Below are 18233 nucleotides of genomic sequence, written 5' to 3' on the forward strand. Positions count from 1 at the left end.
GACACCCTGGGTGAGGGCGGGGCCTTCCATGGAGCTCCAACAACCGGCTCTGAGACAGGAAGGAGGCCTCTGTGTAGAGAGGCAGTGGCTGAGGGCAGCTGGGGGCACCTGGCTGGCCACGGCTGGTGATGGTGATGCTGAGGTGGGGGGCCTTTGGGGGGGGATCCAGCGGGGCTGTCCTATGTCCCCAGGCAGGACTGAGCCCAGTACCTTTCCTTCTGGAAATTGCCCAGTGAATGGGTAATACGGAGCGATGATGCAGAAGACAGGAAGGCGCCCCTGCCCCTAGTGGCGTTGTGTGTGTCTGGGGGGGGGGGAGGTGTAGATGCAGCTGCTCCGAAGATGAACCCACGTTCCTTTTAGCCAGACAAGAATCCCTCTGCTGCCCTGAGCAGCCCCTGGGAGCTAAGCAGAGGCCTCCGGGGAGGGCGAGCACAGCCCTTCGGCAAGGCATCAGAGCCCAGCGCAAGATGCATTTCGGCTGGCCGGCAGAAACCATGCAGTGCCCCGCCCCCCCCCCCCCCCGGAAATGGGGCAAGTTGTGCAAACGTGCTCCTTTCTTGAACTCCTCCTGGTCTACAGCCGGGTTTTCCCAACGTGAGGTAGAAGCTACTGTCTTCATCCCACATGGAGGACAGAGAGGAGGCAAAACAGAATGACTGTATTTGGATTCACCCGTCTTCTGTGCAGTGGACACAACTTTCCGGTCCACGTCCCTTGACCTGCGTGAAATCAAGACTGCTCAGCCCTAACTGCAGGCACCAGAATGGTGCTGTTTTATAACCTTTGTACTCTTGGCAAAGGAAAAATATTTAAGAAGAAGACGCAGCTTCAGGGAGCAGAGAGGGGGGGAGAGCGAGCTCTCATGCAGTGCACAGGCAGCTGTACGGAGTACTGAGCCTGCCAGGCTCCTGGGTGGGAGGGGACGAATCTCCTCCTCCTGCAGACGCTCTTTTGACTGGCAGCACACAGGGAAGGGTGCCCAGCCTCTCTGACCGTACCACCCAGACCCATTTACAGTTCACTTGGCGGAAGAAAGGCCGTGGCCTCTTCCCGGGAAGCGTTCCGTTCAGGGTGGGGAGGGATGCAGTGAGGGGCAGCTTCAGGCGAGAGAGAACCTCCAGAGAAGGCCTTCCTGTCACCCCCCCCCCCCATCACTCACTCATGTGGGAAACAGGAGGAGGAGGACAGATCCTGCCAAGGGGGGACGGGTGGGGCTACGAAAAAGCTCAGCTTCTGACAGCAACTGCTGAAGAGCAGAAGGAGGTGGCGGGACTGGAACTCGCACCTCATACAGTGCAGGCCCATCCTCCAAAGACCTCACCTCGGGGCATTTGGCACCCCCAACTGGCCCAGGTGTTGAAACCAGCCCCATACACTGCAGAGGAAGGGGGCAGAGCCTCTCCATTGCCACCCAGTATGAGCCCCAGGCCAAAGACATCGGAGATTAGGCATGAGCTGGGAGCAGGCGGAGATGCATCGCTACCAAACTCCACTGAAACGCAGGTGCAGCTGTGAGGGACTCCGAGCACAGGCTGGACAGGATCTGGAATGGAGCTCTGGAAGAGTAAGTAACAAACCTCAGGATCACAAACGGAGCTCTCTCAGTCTCCACATCTCGTGACACGTCCGAGTGCACTGGCCCGACAGCTATCTGATACATAGCATGCAATGAGTCAGGAAGGAGGCGTGAACAAGAAAGCCAGCAGCCCCACAGCAGAGCAGCGGGATACACGCTTCTGGCCTCTGACCCTGTTGGATGGCTGCCTGGAAAGAGATAAAAGAGACGCAAGGACAGTAATGAGTATTGCTCCCCAGCAGGGAAAAAAGTCCCTTCCCAAACCTAGGACAGAGGCTCCAGGATCCTGAGCACTGGCTAGGAGGAGCACAGGCCCGAGTGGCGCATGTCACCCAGCAACGCGTCCCCTGCCCCTCCCGCACCATCACAGGGTCACCTACAGCCCCCTCCCTTGCCCCGTGCTTGCATGCCCCGTGCCCCCTCCATAGCGGGAGGCGCTGCTGGCAGCTACTGGGATAGGGAAAGTCGTTGAGCTGCAAGACAGGAAGTGCTTGTTGTCTTGCTGTGCTGAGCACCTTACCTGTGGGCTTCCTACCGCCAAAGTCCCCCCAGCCACTGGTCAGTGTGCTCAACATGAGGCCAGAGGGATGGCAAGAGGAGCGGCCTGGCTGGCACTTGGGAGGGCTGTGCCTGCCCGGCTGCAGCCTCAGCTGGTGTCTTGTGCTGTGGTTGTGAGCTGTGGTGGGAGGAGGCGGAGCTCAGTGTCCGGATGGTGGCAGCATCTGCCATACTCATACCTGGGGGTGGGGGTTAGGGTTTGAGGCTGGAGGTTGTGATGTTATGTTTATCTGTGGCAGCTGTGGTTCTCAACGCTCCCAGGATGTGAATTCTTGCTGGAATTCCCTCTCTTAGACTATGCTTGAACCCGTGTCCTCCTCTGTACAGATAGTTCCCAGCAGTAGTAGACAACCTCTAGAAAGGTGTGTGTGTGTGGGGGGATGCTAGCCTATAAATGAAAGATGCTCATCATATTTGGTTGTGCTTCGTTCCTGACAAAGACCCTCGTAAGATCATGAACTAGCAACTTTTCAAGTAAAGCTCTAACTAACAGACAGTGGAGTCTTTTCAAGGTTTTGGGGGTGTCGAAACTCATTTTCATGGCATAACGCTGTGCACACCCTGGGGACAGGACATGAGCCAGGCGGCCTTAGGAGCCTTCCCCTGGCCTGGCCTTTTCACCTCCTGTGCTGTCCCATTGGCTAAAGTATACCCGGTGGGTCCACAGGAGAGGGCCTTTTCGGTGGCAGTCCCACGGTGATGGAATGGCACCCCCCCCGCCAAGGAAGCACGCGTGGGCTCTGTGCTGTCAGTCTTTAGGAGGCAGCTGAAGACCTTTTTATTTAGGACTGCTTTTAATTAGCTTTGTTTTTACGTTACTGGCAGTCCTAAACTGTGTTTTTTAAAAAAAACCCTTTGTTTTGATCTGTGTTTGTTTTTATCTGTATTGTAAGCTGCCTGGAGTTCTTGCACAGCAGAAAGGGAGCTAACAAAGGTTCTACGCCGGAGCAGCTGAGCTGTGCAGCGTTGGTGCATCCCCTTATGCCAACATGTGGCAGCCCTAAGCAATTTGCCGCCTTAGAGATGTAGCCGGAGAAGCTTAATTTTTGTCAAGTTTACTTCTTTCCCCATTTATTTATTTATTGGATTTATATCCCACCGTTCCTGCAAGTGGGCTCAGGGCAGGTCACAACATCATAAAACTGCAATTTTTATATAACAAATTACAGTTTAAAATCATAAAATATCAACAAAACAATAAATATTAATATTAATTTCTAATTTCAATTTCATTTTTCCCATGTATGTCTTTTTCCATTGCTATTGAAATATCTAGAGAGCCGAGTTTGAGTCCCTGCTCCTCCACTTGAAGCCAGCTGGTTGACCACAGCTCTCTCAGAGCTCTCTCAGCCCCACTCACCTCACAGGGTGATTGTTGTTGTGGGGATAATAATAACACACTTTGTAAACTGCTCTGAACGGGCATTATGTTGCCCTGAAGGGCGATATATAAATCAAATGTTGTTGTTATTAAACTGAAGCCCCTGCACAGCTAAAATTACTCCAAGTGTAGCCTTGACCAAGTTGGCATCTCTCAGCAGGGCTTTCTATGGGGGCCACCGGGGTGAGTCAGGGTCAGTCCCTGGCAGTTGGGTCCCCAAGTTCTCCAGGTAACACACAGGTGTTCCAGTTGAAATAACTTTATTAGAGATCCATTCAGTACAAGGTGTTCAGACAGTGGAATTGACAGAAGTGACATATGTGGGGCTATCAATGCTAGTTATAGGGAATATTCCCGCCTTTGGGAAAGAGGACCGTTAACGGGGGTGGGGTGGGGTGAGGCATTGTTTTAGAGTAGACAGTGAGAAAGATGAACTTATCTTTGGTTCTCAAGGATACATTTTGAGTCAGTTTCAGCTGGCAGTCAAGGACACTGTAACATTTGCGAGATAACCTACTGGCATTGCAGCAATAAAGAACTTCCCATACTCTCAGAGACCAGAGGCACAGCCCATATACAGTCATGGCAGACTGTATTCTTTTATTCCACAAATCGCGTCTGACAAGAGCAGAAGATCGCCAGCCAGAGGCGTCTGCTTTTATTCCTCTTTTATTCCTGTATTCTTTTATTCCTGTATTCTTTTCATCTGAGAGTTAGGAGATGCATCTATAAGATAAGCACACATAAGCAAACACCTTATCTAGCGTATGATTCCAAGCAATTTCTCCCTACCTTGGAGGAGGAACAGAATGGAAGAACCACGCGGGGATAACAGAACAATATGAAAGTGTATTCACTAAAAATAATACTAAATTGTGTTTAAAGTGACAGTGCTCTATGTAAACATATTCAATAATGCTTACAATAAATACAATTTACAGAAACGTAGTTCATACAATAATGTCTCTCAAAGCTGTGCCAGAGGACTAACAGCCCCGTTCCGTCAACTCTAGGAACAGGGAAAAGAGCTCCGAGTTCATAAATGAGGTAAGTCTACAACGTTAATGTTCCAAATATGTTTCTTTTTTTTGTTGTTGTAGGTATCTTCCTATTTTTCAAACTGGAGATCCTTCAAGGTGGTAGCCCTAGCTGAGGCCGGCTGAATGGCAGATTTCGTCACTTGGACTTCATCAGGGGCTGTAAAGGACCACCGTGTTCAGTCTCATTATTTCACTGAACCTGGAGGGTGACACAGGTCAAATAAGCATTGCGCGCCCCGGAAAAATCCAGCGATACCCATTTCCATGGGCAAGAGCCTACCGAATATTTAGTCAGAAGTAATCGGTTAACGCTCCTCTTCCTCCTGCCATTCCACTTATGTTGCTTTGTTTACATCTCATTAGTTACAACCAGTGCAGTCCTTTGTCCGGTGTGTGTGTAAGCTCCAGCATTGCTTTTCATTGTGCGAAGTATTGTACATTTTCAACAGCTCCACAATAAGGGAGACGGGCAGAATGATGAAAGGCACGTTGTGTCCCCATTGGGGAGAAAGTGAGGAATAAAAGCAGCAAATAAATGAAACCATTTCAAAACCCTTTGTGTGCTGTAAACCGCCCTGAGCACTAAAGATGGGGGAGAGGTGGTGAAATAAATAATAAAATAAAATAAAGAGGGGCCGCTTTGGGCTGCAAAGTGAACAGCAGCATGCGGCCTCCCCTCTGCAGTCCCAAGAGCTGATAATTGAAGATGGAGGCAGGAACTTTGCTGGAAACAGAAGGCAAAGGAGGGCTGCCCTCAGAAACTTCAGTGCGGTCCTGGCACACATTAGCAACGCAACCGGACTTCGTGCGTAATGTAAAAATGCCACAAATCGCGTCTGACAAGAGCAGAAGATCGCCAGCCAGAGGCGTCTGCTTTTATACGGAAAGCGAACCCATACTGGCAATTGCGGGGGACCACTGTGGACGCGGCCCTTGGGGCCCGGGCGCCGGTGGCCGGCCGGGAGAGAGACTTGCAGCCGTGGCTGGCGCCGGGGGCAGCTGTCCTGGGTGCTGCCCGCGGCTCTTTCCCTTCGCGTCCCGCTCTTTCCTTTCAGAGAAGAGGGCAGGCGCGGGCGCGGGCGGGCGCCCGGAGGGGCCGCGATGCCCAGCGGGTGGAGCGCCGGGGCGCCACGAGCCGAGGGCCCGGGGCCGAGGCTCCTGCCTGCCGGCCGCCCTCGGGGCGCCCGGGCGCGGGAGGCCTGCGCGGCTCGGCTGCGCGCGCGGCGTCTCCGGGCCGGGCGGGCCGTCCTGCGGCGGGGGGCTCCGGGGCGGGGCGCGCAGCCGCGGCGCGGAGGGGGCGGGGGCGCGTGGGCGGCCGCAGCGTCGGGGGCGAGGCCGGCCCGGCAGGCGCGGGAGCGAGCGAGGCCGCCAGCGAGCCAGCGAGCGGCGGGCCGGTTGCAGCTGCGCGGCCGCCGCAGGAGGGCCGAAACTTTGCCGCAGCCGAGCAGGGAGGCGGCGCGGGCGCCGGGCCGGGCCGGGCATGAGCGCGCCGTGGGCGGCGGCGGGGGGCGGCTGGCTGCCGAGCCACGTCGAGGTGACGGTGGTGCAGGCGCGCGGGCTGCGGGCCAAGGGCGGCGCGGGCGACGCCTTCGCCGAGCTGCAGCTGGGCCGCCAGAAGCGGCGCACGTCGGTGGCCACCCCGCGGGGCGGCGGCGGGCCGCGCTGGGACGAGGCGTGCGCGCTGGAGCTGCCGCCCGAGGCCCCCGACGCCGCCGACGCCGCGCTGCTGCTGCTGCTGCTCACCGTCTGGCAGCGCGCCCTCGTCGGCCCCCACCGCTTCCTCGGCCGCGCCGCCCTCGCCCTGGGGCCGCTGCTCGCCGCCGGACGCGCCCACCCGGACCAGTGAGTGGCGCCGGGGCCCCCGGCGGGAGGCTGGGCCCCAGGAGGGGGGGGGGGGGTAGCGGGGTGGGCCCTGGGGCGGCGCGCGGCTCGGGCAGGCGCGCTTCTTGCACGTGTGAAGGCGGCCCGACTCCGGCTCGCCGCGCAAAGGGCGCCCCGCCCCGCCCCGCCGCCGTGGGCCCTGCGGAGCTTGGGGGGGCCGGGGCCCTCCTGGCTTGCCGGGAGGCGCTCCCGGGTGGGGGGGGGACCCGGGGGGCAGCCGGCGCGTCCAGAGCGGCCCGGCAGGGCCAGTGCGGCGGTTGGGGGGGCCCAGTGGGGCTCGGCCGCCTCCGCGGTGCTGCGCTGGCCCTGGACGGAGAAGTGCCGAGTCACGGCCGGGGTCGCGCTGCGCGGCTGTTTGCTGGCAGGCGGCCCCGGGCCGGGCGGGCCTCTCGCGGGGCTCAGGCGCCGGCGCGGCTCCTCGGGGCAGCGCCCTTGGCAGTTGCCCTGCCGAGGGAGCCGGAGATGGCGGCCGGGCCTGAGCCGCAGATGAGAGGCGCCTGCTGGGCCGGTGCGGGGCGAGCGAGGCGAGCGGCAGGCGCGGGCTGGCTGCAGGCGGACTGCCTTGGGCAGGGAGCTCGGCAAGTGGGAGCCAGCAGGCCCAGTGGTTAGCGGGTCAGCCCAGGGTTTGGGAGACCTGGGCTTGAATCGCTGCTCTGCTGGAAAAGCTCGCTGGGTGGCTTTGCACCAGTCACAAACGCTCAGCTTAACCTACCTCACAGGGCTGTTGTGGGATGAATGGAGGAGAGGACCCCCTTTGGGCCCCCACTGAGGTGAAAGGTGGGGGGAGGGTCTAAAGGAAGTTAAGAAATTGCCAGGGCAGGCTTGGATGGCCCGGAAGCCGTGCCAGGGGTGCTCGGCCGAGACCGGGGGGGGGGGGGTCCCAAGCCCTCCCCAACTAATTTCCAGGGGAACCCAAGTGGTGGGGGTGCTTTCCCCAGCCGGGTGCCTGTTGCTGCTCGGGGGGGGGGGGCGGGGGGAGAGGTGTCTCGGGTCTGGGTCAGGACTGCAGAAGGTGGCAGAGGGTGCTGCGGGGGCGGGGCGGGGCGGGGCTGTGGCCGTGGATAGCCGTTCTGCTGGGTCAAACGGGACGTATCTTGGGGGGCTGCAGGGTCAGAAGGAGCCCAGTCTTGGGGCTTTTGGCTGGTCTTGACCCAGCGCTGGTGGGCTCCTCACCTCTCGCTAATGCTGAGATTGGCTGGCTTCTGAGCACAGTTGAAGGGTACGGGGATGGCCTGTAAAGCCCTGCGGGGGCTGGCGCGGGGTACCCGAAGGGCTGCTGCCGGTGTGAACGGAGGAAGCCCTGCCTCGCACTCTTGGCGCGTCTCGCTCTGTCTGCCCTGTGCAGCCACTTGGGTGTGGAAGCTCCTTTGAGTTTAAGAAACGGCTTTCCCCAAGTTGCACGGAGACCGTGACTCTGTGGGGGGCTAGAAGGCAGCATTCGTTGCTGTTTGGAGCAGAGGGGGGGTCACATGGCTGGAGCATCACAGGGGATTCTGGACGCTCTGCGCTGCATTCAGGGTCAGTCCTGTGATTGCGTTCTCTTTGGGAAACTTGTTTCCCTTGCATAGTCCTGTTTCTGAAAAGCTATGAGCCGCCTTCCCCAGTAATCCAGGTTTGTGGTGGTTTGAGCAAGATTTTGGAGAAAGGGCGTAAAAACATTCCAAACAAATTATCAACATGCTTTTAAAAATAGATACGTGAAAACTAACACCTTCGCTAGTGTAAAATTTTATTAACCTTCACTTCAAACCAATTCCTTTGTGCAGCTCACTGGATGGCCTTGGGCTGGTTGTGCACTCTCAGCCTGTCCTACCGTAGAGGGCTGTTGTGAGGACAGACTGGAGGGGAGAGAGCCTTGTGTGCTTCTTGGCGGAAGGGTGGGATCCAAAGTGCTGTGCTGCGGAAGTTGTTCCCAGCCAAACAACCTGCGTTGCAGAAAGGAGGCAGCTGGCTGTGTGCGTGTGCGCTTTTCCGCCTTGGCTGAGTGGAGGCTGCCTCTGGTGAGAGTCTGCTTGAGTCCTGCCTTCCTCGCTGCGGGGAGGTGGCATCCTGGAGTCTGCTGTGGTGAGGGGGAGGGAAATGCCCCTTTGCGCACTCATTCGATCAGGTCACATGACAGAGCAGCATTTCAAACACGTTTAAAAGAAGGAGGGAGGCAAAATAAAAACAGCTATAAAAATGAAACTCTCTCAATTGTAAAGCTTCATAAAATGATAGAATTTGGGGGGGAGGGAAAACCGAGACTTGTTGTTAATGATCTGAGTGCTTGACTGATAACGGGTGCACCAGGTTCTCGTGGCACCAGAAACGCAACTGGTTGGGTGCCAGGCGAGTGTCTGTACCCGGGGAGCTTCTATCGAACAGGCTCTGCTTCTTGTGGCCTCCCACCCCAGCCAGGGGAGGGGAGGTGTGCCACTAAGCGTGCCCCTTCCCCGGCAGCTTGACTACCTTCATCCTGGGGGTGGGTGGGGGTGGGGGGTTGTCTTCCTTTCCCCAAGAGAGATGGGGAGGGCTGTTTCCTGCTTTCCTGTGCGGAAAGGGTGGGCCTTGGGCACCTGCTGGGCTCACTTGCTTACCCCCTGCTGGTGTGAGGTGTGTCAGGGCCTGGTGGCAAGCTGTCTTCGGCCTCTCCTTGGCGAGCGTGGCCCTCTGCTTGCGCTGTTCATCCGTCAGGACACGTGCGGAGTCCGGGGGACGTTTTGCTCTCTGGCTCTGGCTCTGGGGCTTTTCCGAGACTGAGTCAGGAACCCCTCTTGGGGGGGCAGAACTCCTCCCTCTGCTGTGGGTTCAGGGGTAAGAGGCCCTCTCTCCTGGGCGCAGAGGCACGGCGGCTTCGGACCTGAAGGACATTGCTTAGTTTATTAAGCTGTTTTTTTTTCTTTTTCCACCAACCATGTGCTCGGGAAGATGGCAAGAAAGAGAGATGTCTGCAGAGAGTTATAGATCAAAATGATTTTTATATTCTAATCTCAATAAGAGGCAGTGTTTTTATATCCCGATCTCTACCCATTTCGTATTGGATTCCTCAGGGGATTGAACAATATTCTCATTGGTTGTATCTTCCTCATTCAACAGTCATCTTTCCAAGATTGAGATTGAAATATAAAAATCTTTTTAGTGCATAATTCTCTAATAAACACTCTCTGTCATGAACAGTTGGCTTTTTTGCCCTGGTGGTGTACCCTCCCCTTTTCTCAACATGGTGGGCAAGAAGAATGTACAGGAGAAATAAGTGTAGTAAAGAAAAACACAGGCTAAAGTATAATAATTTCCCCTTTAAAGCTGAAAAGGAAAACCGGCTTTTTGAAGCCGCCCCAAAAGAGAGCGCTCCCCCCGCCTTCCACCTTGCCCTGCACGGCGGCCAGGAACCAGGTAACGCTTTGGTGCTTCTGAGAGCTGCCTTGTCACCCTTGCTAGGCGTGCCGAGGTGTCCACGGTGGCCTCGGGACAGGGGGAAGAGCCTTCGCCAGTCCCCTGACTTTCAAGCGTTTCAGTACTGAAGGTGGACTGGAGGAGGTGCCCGGTTGACTGGGGCATCGGAATCAATGCTTGGCAACTTGGGCGAGGCTTCACCGGGAGGGTGCGTGATCTGGATCCAGTATCACTTTAAAGGCCAACTGGAGTTCTCCTGGATCGTTACTCAGGAGAGGGGCTGTACTCCAAGGAAGTGGCCTTGAGAGATCCATCAGTAAAGGAGTAAGGAGGGACCACAGGCTTGACTGCTATTGCTGTAAGTGTTGAGGGACCGTAGACTCCACTACCGTTGCCATAAGTATAATCCTACTGGGTAGTTCCTGTGTTGTTTAAGATGTCACTCGTAGAATTGCATATGCTCTGCTCCAACATTTCTTCAGTTCTGTATTGGATCTCACCTGATTTTTAAATCTTTGCAGATCTGCATGTATGTTTATTGAGATGTCTTTGATATTAACTGTACTGACCCACGCTGTGTAATCTGCCTTGAGTCTCAGTGAGAAAGGCAGACTGTAAATGATGGTTGTTGTGGGTTTTCCGGGCTGTATTGCCGTGGTCTTGGCATTGTAGTTCCTGACGTTTCACCAGCAGCTGTGGCTGGCATCTTCAGAGGTGTGGCACCAAAAGACAGAGATCTGTCAGTGTCACAGTGTGGAAAAGATGTTGGCAGGTCATTTGTATCTACTCCGGAGGGGTGGGATTGAGCTGAGTCATCCTGGAAACCAACTCACACAGATCGGTACTTACACAAAAACTCCAATCACCACCCCTGACAGAAAAGAGGCATAATGAAAACATTAGTGGATCGTGCAAGACGGATATGTGAGCCGCACTTTCTCAATGAGGAAATTAATCATCTAAACCACGCACTTCAGGGAAATGGCTACTCCAGAAATGAAATCCGAAGAGCAATCAAACCCAGGATGAATCAAAACAACCAAGGAAAAACAGTCTCCTACAGGAAAAGTGTTTTTGCCATATATCAAAGGAATTACTGATCAGATGGGAAAGCTTATGAAAAAGCATAACCTTCAAGCAGTATTCAGACCCACCCGAAAAATACAACAGATGCTACGATCAGCAAAAGACAGTAGAGACCCCCTCACCTCGGCAGGAGTATACCGTATACCCTGCAGCTGTGGACAAGTGTACATCGGGACCACAAAGCGTAGCATCCAGACAAGAATAAAAGAACATGAAAGACACTGCAGACTTGGACAGCCTGAAAAATCAGCAGTGGCTGAACATAGCCTAACTCAAACAGGGCACAGTATCTTATTCCAGGACACCAAAATACTAGACAACACTTCCAACTACTTTGTCAGACTGCACAGGGAAGCCATTGAAATTCACAAGCATAAGCAAAACTTCAACAGGAAAGAAGAAACCTTAAGAATGAACAGAGCATGGTTTCCAGTTCTGGAAAAACACCAGGCTAACAAAACACTCTATACCCAACAATAGCCCTGCAGAGAAGATTAGCATATCAAGCACCAATCCATATGCAAAAGAACCTCCTCAGGATACAGTGAAGCCTCCCGCCATTAGCATTCCACACCCTGGGAAACTCTTACAGGATGACTCAGCTCAACCCCACCCCTCCTGAGTAGATATAAATGACCTGCCAACATCTTTTCCACGCTGTGACACTGAGAGATATCTGTCTTTTGGTGCTACACCTCTGAAGATGCCAGCCACAGCTGCTGGCAAAACGTCAGGAACTACAATGCCAAGACCACGGCAATACAGCCCGGAAAACCCACAACAACCATCATTCTCCGGCCGTGAAAGCCTTCGACAAGACTAAATCAAAAAGAGTCCAGTAGCACCTTTAAGACTAACCAATTTTATTGTAGCATAAGCTTTCGAGAATCAAGTTCTCTTCGTCAGATGCATGGTACAGAGACTGGTCAAATACAGAAGAGGAGGAGAGAGAGAGGCGGCAATTAGGGGGAGGAAGGGGGAGGGAGCAATCAAAACATTCCTTTGCGAGTATATGTAAACATCTCCTTTTAGTGTGTGTATCAGTTGGCTTCAAAGGAGTTTGTCCTGTTAGTTTGTAGAAGCCAAACAGCTAAGGCATCTGACGAAGAGAACTTGATTCTCGAAAGCTGATGCTACAACAAAATTGGTCAGTCTTAAAGGTGCTCCTGGACTCTTTTTGATTTTGCTACCACAGACTAACACGGCCAACTCCTCTGCATCTTTGACAAGACTGTAAATGACGCAAATAAATGAAGTAGCAACCTGTTTCCTTTTACACGTACCCTGTTAAGCATTCTCAGTTTGCCCTGGAAATTCAGGCGTGCTCCTTGGGTCTGCTTGAGTTTTTTTCTCAACGGCTCTGTGACGCTGAAAGGGCGCCGGGCGCCTGCCTCAGCCTTGCAGTATTGCTGCCTGCGTGGACTCTTTGCACCCACACCCTCGGCGTGGGTTCCTGGCCTCTGCTCTGCCGGGGCCTGCAGAGCCGCCTGTCAGTGCAGCCTGTTTCCGACTTGGGCCGAGGGCTTTTGCGCAGCCTCAGAGGGCATTCTAACCGTGCAGCTCTGTGCAAAGTTGCTCCGGTTGGGATGAGGATTATGTTGTAAAATATTAATGTTTTCTTTAAATATTTAAACATTTTCCTACTTTTTAAATGTTATGTGCTTATGGTCTTCTCTTTCTAAATTACGTATGGATCATGGCTCATGGCGCTGCCTTCTCCTGAGTCGCACCCTTGATGGATTGAGGTCAGCCCTGTTGTTCCCTGTTGGGGGCGGGGGGGTCCTACACATCAGCTTTTCAGTGGAGATGGGGTGGGGGGGGGCTGGAACCTTCTGCATGCGAAGCAGGCGCTCAGACCCCCGGGGCCACAGCGCCACACCCGCCGGGGGCCTCGCTGCAACCCACCGGGGCAGGTGGGCATCCGCATTAGAATTCCTTTCTTCTTAGACCTGTTCGTAAATCTGGCAGATCGAGGGGGTAGATCTAAGCGCACAAGTTTAGGTGGGTGACAGATCACAGTTTGGAACGTTCCTTTGTAGGCAGAGAATTTTAGCACAGAAAACCAGAAGAGTGGGGGTGGGGGGGAGACAGTCTCTTCCCCTGCCATTTCAGTTTCCCGTTTGAGAGCTAGTGTGGTGTTTTGGTTGCAGTGTTATGCTGGGATTTGGGAGATCCAGGTTCAAATCCCTGCTGTGCTGTGGAGGCTCCCTGGGTGATCTTGGGCCAGTCACCCACTCTGAGCCTGGCCTTCCTCACAGGGCTGTTGTGAGGATAAAACGGAGGAGAGGAGAAGGGTGTAATCTGCTTTGGGTCCCCGTTGAGGGGAGAGGCGGGGTATAAAGGAGGTAAATAACGTAGCCCTCCCCGGCTGCCCTTGTGGCCTTGAGCGTGGAGCAGACCTCAGGGCTGGGGGGGTGGGGTCCTGCTCAGCGGCTCTCTGCGTTGAGGGGCAGTCATGGAAGCGAACGTATTCCTTGCCTTTGGAGCCGGGCCTGAGGCCCTCTCTGAGGCTCTTTCTGCGGGCTGGGGGTCCCGGCTGCTGAGGTGCTTCCCCCCAGTCCTGCCTGCCCTGCCTCCCCACCCACTTGGTTCCTTCCTTGGCCCTTTTCCCTGCAGGGCGTCCTGTCTGGGGGCTTGAACAGGGTGCTGCAGTGTGTGTGTGTGTGGGGGGGGGTTTCCTTTGAGCTGCTGTGAGGTAACCTGTGTTTGTGCCTGTTTGGGGTGAGGTGGGGGGTGGGGGGGGAATGCCGCAAGTGCTTATTTTCGTAGTGACTCTGCAGACGGAGGAATTTCCTGGATGTTGAAACGCACAGCTAGCCGGCGAGAACTCCCTGTTAAGGAGGGCCCGTCCTGTGGCAGCCGTTGGCCTGACTTCCTTTCGGGGCCTGTGTCCCCTTGCAGGTGTTGGAGGACTCCAAAGAGGAGCCTTTCTGGGGCTAAGCTAGGCAGGCCTCCCTCTCTCCCTTCCCGGCTCCCAGTGCTGAGCCAGGGCTGAGTGGCGCTTGGCAGGATCAGGCGAGGGCTTGCAAGATGCTGGGTCAGCCCCCTCCCCTCGGCCAAGCAGCTCACTGGGTGGGCTTGGGCTGTCAGTCTCTCTCTGCCTAACCAACTACAGGATAAAATGTGGAGGGGCTTTGCTCTGTGTGGCCCCTGACTGCCATGGAGGCAGGGCACGATTCAAAGGGAAACGAGAGGGTCTGCGGGGCCCTGGCTTGCTGCATGTAGCATTGGGTGTTCACGGAGGCCTTGTTGCAGGCTCCCTGGAGGGGAAAGTGCCTCTGAGCATGGGCAGAAATGCTGTTCAGGAAAGACTGCTGCCCTTAGCACTGAACGACTAGGCTTAGAGGGTGAGGCTTCCGGGCGGAAGGGCACAGCGGCTGAGCACGTTTGGGTGCCTGCAGCGCTGGGTTCAGCTTTCAGCTCGGAGTGCTTGTTACCAGCCGGTGCTGGGCCAGTGAATGTCCTTTGGCCACAGAACGCTGGTGACCATGGGGGGAAAGAGGCTGCTTCAGTTCCCTTGCTGGAGGTTTGCTTAGGAGTTGGGGTTGATTTAAGCTCCTGTCCTTTGCCGGGAGAGGCAGGAAGGTGGTAGAAATTGCAGCAGATGCAGTTCAACGTCTTAGTGACGATCCTGTCGTGTAAATGTCCTTTCTGTGTCTTGTCCACCTTGCATTGTGTGAAGCTCAGGGCCGAAGGAACCGAATCCTTCTTGGGGATTTATTTACGTTACTTTGTCCTGATTTCTCTTTCCTGTTATCTCTCCCCAAATCCTTGTTTTTCTCCTCACTCACTCCTGCGTGAGGAGGAGGCTGAGGGGAGGTTCTGGGGCAGTGTGTGTGGGGGGGTTTGTCTCGCCCGCCTGTGTCTGTTCAAATGCCTCGCATGGCGCAGTGAGGGGCCTGGAGAAGGCGGGCCCTTTTGGCACGGAAGCCATGGAGGGCGGAAAGCCGAGGCGTTCCCCCTTCTTTAAGTTGAAACCTTGATGGTGGCCCTGAGGCCTACCACCCCGGGAGCCTGGAGAGGTGGCAAGGGGCGGTTAAAAGGGGGCAGGGTGGGCCTTCTGCTCCCCTGTGGCAAACCAACACCTGATAGGTGGTGCTGGGCGCTGGGCTGTGCCCAGCAGAGGCGGTGGCTCCAGGGCTGCATGAGGGACCAGCGCTCTCTTGGTAGAGATAAGCTCTGGCTGACTTCTGCTTGCAACTCTCTGTTGTGTATCCTCTTCTGCGTGAGGTGCTGTATGGTGGCTGGGGCACCCACTCATCTTTGCAGCATCTTATTTTGGGTCTGGGATGGGCAGGGGGCTGGAGGAAATAACGAACAATAACAATAACTGCACTTATATACCGCTCTTCTGGACAGCTTAGTGCTCCACTCAAAAGTGGTGAACACAGTGTTGTTATTTCCCGCACAATCCAGCTGGGGAGCTGGGCTGAGAGGAGGGGCTGACCCAAGGCCACCTGTAGAACCCATGGTGGTGGTGGGATTCGAACCAGTACAGTGCTGATTCTGAGCCCAGCCATTTGACCACTTTACTACAGCAACTTGCACCGTTTATCCTGCTGCACAATCCGATGGTCCCTCATGGCCAAGCAAAGTTGTGTGTCTGTCCCTCGGCATGGAGCTGTGCGCCTGGCACTGGATCAGCGTCTGAGTCTTCCTAGTAGACTTGCCCGATGTCTTCCTTGTGCCGGGCAATCTGTGTTGACAGTCCTGGGCAGCAGAGAGGACTTGTGCCTTGGGCAGGTGCTCTTCCCCTCGGAGCCAATTCCCAGTCAGTCGTGGGACAGAGGGACGGCTGGGTTTTTTTTCTTTGCGCTGCTCCCATGCAGCCGAGGCTGTGCTTGTCCCTGAGAATCCTGTAGACGTGCACCTGCGTTGCATTCTTTCTGGAAGTCAGGTTGCTTCCTGACCTGCAGAGCTGCTTTGTTGCAGAAGCCAGAGGCTGTGCGGGGCATGCAGTCCTTGGGAGAGTGCGTCTGCCTCGCCAGCGTCTTGCTGCAGGGGTGGCTGGCAAGGGGTTCTGCTTTCTGGAACTGGTTCATGTGGCCTCTGCCCTGAGCCCTCACTGGAAAGCAGGTCGTGAGCTGTGACGATGGGCCTTGCCTGGCCCAGGGCTAGCTCCGCAGGAACTTGGGGCAGTGCACAGCTGGGATAGACAGATGTGGAGAGCCCAGTTCCCTTGAGAAGGGGCTGCCGGGTCAGCCCCTCACTTTCCCTGCAGGTGACTCCGCATGCTGGCCTGTAAGTACTTCTCTTTTCGCCAGAGGGGTGAGATCTCCCCATGGATAAACGCTTTATGTCGAAGTGAATGTGGGGGGGGGCGGAGTTCCGCCCCCAGCAGTTAATCAGTTGCACGCCCATGCGGCCTTTGTCTGTCTGTCTGTCATTTATAGTCCGCCTTTCTCACTGAGACCCAAGGCGGATTACATCGTGTGCGATTAATGCAGTTGATAACAAGGGCATTTCAGCAAACAGTGCCAGAGGGTAAATAAATGCTAGTTTATAAAGACCTAGCATTAGCAGAAATCCGATACAGAGTTGAAGAGATGCTGAAACGGAACATAAGTAATTCTAAGACTGACTTTAAACATCAAAGAACTACACAGAAGGATCGTACTTAAAGCGGCAGGTAGTACATAGTAGCACATACTGAAAACAATGGATAGTGCGTAAGGTAACATAGTGGTGAAGTGAGTGGTCCCTGCCTCTTTAGTGAAACATCTTTGAGACCCCCCCCCCCCTGTTTGTTGTGGGCAGGCCCACATGCTCTGGAGCAGCATTTTGGGTACTAAGACTTGGATCCCGCCTTCCTCCTGTGCTTGGAGTAGGATCGATCTTAAATCTCTGGGAGGCTTATTTTTATTTGGATGGGGAAAGTTTGATACAGGAATTGGGACATCTGTACTGGATGGGGTTGCGCTCCCCCTAAAAAGAGTGAGTTCGTAGCTTGGGGTGCTCCTGGACCCGTGTCTGCTCTTGGATAAGCTGTGGCCCCTCCTGGGTATGACAGATGTTTCCGATGTAGTGCATTCCCTGGTAACATCTAGATTGGACTACTGCAATGAATTCTGTGTGGGGTGGTCCTAGAAGACTATCCAGAGCGACAGTTGGTACAGAATGTTGTGGCCAGAATGCTGACTGGAATGGGTCATAGGGACCAAGCATATCACTCCAGCCTTGTTCCATCTGCGCTGGCTCACAGCTTGCTTCCAGGCCCAATTCACAGGGCTGGTATTGACCTTTATAGCCTTTTATATAGCTTGGTGCCAGTATGCATCTTTGCACACCTTGCTTTGGGTGTCCCCACCATGTGAGGCTAAGCATGTGGCGACTTGTGAAAGGGCCTTTTAAGTCCTGGCACCAACTTTGGAACTCCCTGCCCTGGGATTCATCTTTCTTCCATTAGCAGACGACTTTGTTTTGTTTGGCATTCTCTCACTAACTCTTAGCCTTCCTCCATGCGTATGTTAAATTTTTTATAGTTTCAGATGTTGGTCTGTAGTAGAAGAGCAAGATTCAGATACAGTGGGGCACCTTAAAGACCAACTAGATTTCCAGGGTGCGAGCTTTCGAGAGTCCCTTCGTTAGATGCGGGTAGTGGAAAAAGGAGTCCTTATCATCCGGGCAGCAAAGGGTGGGAGGGGTATTTTATATTTTAATGTTTGAAATATTTTAGTGTTTGAAATGTTTTCTGTGGAAAGGTGGCATAGAAATGTTTTAAAGAAAACAAATACATAAATAGTAAACTTTTAGCAGAGATCAGTCTCTCAGCCCTACCTCCAAAATCCAGCCTGTTGGGACGCTCTTTCAGGGAGCTGCCTGAGGCCTTGGCAAGTTGCGCGGTGGTGGTGGTGGAGGGGGGCAAAGGAGCGTGGCTGATGGGGGTGACGTGGTTAGGAGCAGGGCTTTTTTTCAGCGGGAACGCGGTGGAACGGAGTTCCGGCGCCTCTTGAAAATGGTCACATGGCCGGTGGCCCCGCCCCCTGATCTCCAGACAGAGAGGAGTTTAGAGTGCCCTCCGCGCCGCTGGAGCAAAGTGGAGGGCACGCTAAACTCCCCTCTGTCTGGAGATCAGGGGGCGGGGCCACCGGCCATGTGACCATTTTCGCCGAGGGCAATTGAAACTTTTAAAAACTCCCCCCTTGTTCCAGCTGACCCAACGTGATGTCATTGCGAGGTCTTGAGTTCCACCACTGAGTTCCACCACCTCTTTTCCCAGAAAAAAAGCCCTGGTTAGGAGGACATTCCTGGTGGATCAGGGGAGGGGTCTCATAGCCCCACACCGTTCTGGCCCCGGAGATCTAGGAGGTTTTCAGGACCTCCCCATTTCTTCAGG

At 54.8% G+C, this 18233-nt stretch overlaps 1 protein-coding gene across 1 annotated transcript in view; it reads left to right on the top strand.

The window, feature by feature from the left end:
• Positions 1 to 6201: 6201 nt before the first annotated feature.
• LOC129337013 (rab11 family-interacting protein 1-like) overlaps positions 6202 to 18233 on the top strand; it is a 57840-nt gene continuing 45808 nt past the window's right edge. Inside the window, exon 1 of the mRNA XM_054990458.1 lies at positions 6202 to 6400. The gene's annotated coding sequence lies outside the window, so the exon portion shown is untranslated. The remainder of the gene's footprint in view (positions 6401 to 18233) is intronic.

The sequence above is a fragment of the Eublepharis macularius genome, chromosome 10 (assembly GCF_028583425.1).
Source record: "Eublepharis macularius isolate TG4126 chromosome 10, MPM_Emac_v1.0, whole genome shotgun sequence".
Lineage (NCBI taxonomy): Eukaryota > Metazoa > Chordata > Lepidosauria > Squamata > Eublepharidae > Eublepharis > Eublepharis macularius.